General features: G+C 36.0%; 1 protein-coding gene across 1 annotated transcript in view; it reads right to left on the minus strand.

The window, feature by feature from the left end:
* Positions 1-2,500, minus strand: part of grin2ab (glutamate receptor, ionotropic, N-methyl D-aspartate 2A, b) — a 141,437-nt gene that overhangs the window by 24,669 nt on the left and 114,268 nt on the right. The gene's annotated exons all lie outside the window — the stretch shown is intronic.

A 2,500-nucleotide genomic window follows, 5' to 3' on the forward strand; every position in this document is an offset into this window, starting at 1 on the left:
TTTCTAAACCCTCCCCACACAGACCAACACTATGCGCAGTGATCAGATATCGATGTGAAATGGAAAGGCGAGATGCTGAATGCAGGCTAAACACGGGAGACAGAGGAGACTGACGTTATGGTCGCTGAGCTAATCAGCGCCCAGTGCTGTATGCGATACACATTGTATTTCAATTAAATATTATTTTAATATGTTTTAATTATTATTTTTAAATATATTTTTATATTGTTTTCATTTTTTTAGGCTAGAAAATGCTTATTTTACCGTAAAATAATTAAAATAATGTAGCGATTGCAGAGCCAGTTGCTATGACTAAACTGTTGTGCTGCAATACACCATAGGAGTTCGGGGTGTTGGTGGTTTCAGTGCCATTCTTGTGGTTTATGTTAGTGCTACAGTGTTATTAGTGTGTGTTCTATTGTGTTTTTGTAGTATAGTCAGCCTAGTTATTTGGTGAAATTTTATGTTGTCAGGACTGAGTGTGAAGTGTGTTTGATGACTTCCTGCCACATATACTGTTGTTGCTCTTTTTGTGTCAAAATAAAAGCATCTGCCAGTTGCAGGGTGCATAAAAGGCAAATATTCTTTCTTCAGCATCTTTCTTCAACCCGGCTCGCTACAATAATAAATATATAAAATGACGTACTTATCATAAAGTCCCACGATGTAGCAAAAAATACAGGATACCAAATGCAATTTAAAAATCCATGATACAGTGAGACCGCAAAAAGTGAACCGCGATATGGCGAGGGACCACCGTGCCAGACGAACCTTTACATTATTTTTGGTCAGTAGTGGTTTGATCCTTACAACTCTCCCATGGATCCATTCTCTCCCAGTCTTCCTTATGACAGAATCATGTAGACGGACCTTAACTGAGGCCAGTGAGGTCTGCAGATCTTCAGATGTCCTTCTGGGTTCTTTGATGACCTCCTGGATTACATGTTGACGCTCTTGGAGAAATGTTGGCCGTTGGTCCTCTCCTAGGAACGTTCACCACTGTTCCATGTCTCAGATTGTGGTTCTCTGGAGTCCCAGAGCCTCAGCAATGGATTTGTAACCCTCCAAACTTAATGTTAATGACTTTGTTTCTCATCTGTTCTTGAATGTCTTTAGAACGTGGCGTCATGTGCTGCTTTTTAAGACCCTTTAGCTTCTTCACAATGCCAGACAGGTTCTATTTAGTGATGTTTAGATTCAACAAGCCTGGCGTTTTGTTTGTTTGTTTTATTGAGATCCCCTATTAGCTTTTGCAAGGCAGCAGCTATTCTTCCTGGGGTCTTCATAATTTCATTTGTGACAACACCAAAATGCATCATGTACACATAATGCATACAAATCAGAATTACAGAATACATAAACAATACATACAAGAATATACATATACAATACAAAAGACATACATGTACACAACTCATACTAAATCAAAAAGCATACAACACACAGTACTCCCACATTGAATTATCATAAAAATAAATTTTGTTCTTCTTCAAAGATGCCATGACCCAACAATAATAATGATTAAAGAATAATCTACCTCAGAACTAACCATGATATCAGTCTCTCGGACAATGAAACGCTGAATCTTGCATCCTTACTATTAATTACATTCACAGTATATACAGTATAACTGGAATCTGTCTTGCTATTGTAACATTGCAGCCACTACATTTAAGTTTATGATTTAATTTTATTTAATTATTGCATTTTACCAGCTTCTGCTCCCCCGAGCAACCCATGGATATTAATAACGGAAATTTTATGCTAAGTAATAATCTTTTAGTTTTATTTTAAAATTTACTATGTTGCTCTGTTGAGTTACATAACTGGGAAGTGAATTCCATTCTTTCATTGCTCTGTGAGGGTGGATGGTGAAACTGAACCCAACTGATGAATGAATTCAGTCATTTGGTAATTCGGTAGCTAAGGGGGCAATTACTTTTTCACATAGGGCAAGATGACCTGGACAGCATTTTTCCTTCAATAAATGAAATCAACATCTAAAAACTGCATTTTGTGTTTTCTTGGGTTATCTTTGTCTTATATTGAAATTAGTTTGATGATCTGGAGCATTTAGGTATGACAAAAATAGAAAATTTCTGTTGGGGGCAAATACTTTTTTCACAGCACTATTTGTTTTTTCATCGCAAGTCATCAATTTTTCACAACAATTTCTTCCCGACTGTCTCTGATTGGCTTGAAATTTTTATAACATAAAAAGTGGATATTTATATAGACATCTGAGAAATGCTAGCTTGATATATCAAATAATTTTCAGGATAATTTTTTAAAAAACTGCCCATCGACCAACTAACAGCTTTCAGTTTTTTTTCGAGGATATGTTGGAATGAATAATAAATATCTCAGGAATGATCAAAGATTAAAAAAAAGAAATTGAGGCTGTCATGAAAAGTCTCACATTTGAGTGCACATAATGCAGATGTTAACCAGTGATGTAGCTGCAGGTCCCAAAAATACAAAACTAAACATGCAGAATACT

Source organism: Amphiprion ocellaris, chromosome 4, assembly GCF_022539595.1.
Source record: "Amphiprion ocellaris isolate individual 3 ecotype Okinawa chromosome 4, ASM2253959v1, whole genome shotgun sequence".
Classification (NCBI taxonomy): domain Eukaryota; kingdom Metazoa; phylum Chordata; class Actinopteri; family Pomacentridae; genus Amphiprion; species Amphiprion ocellaris.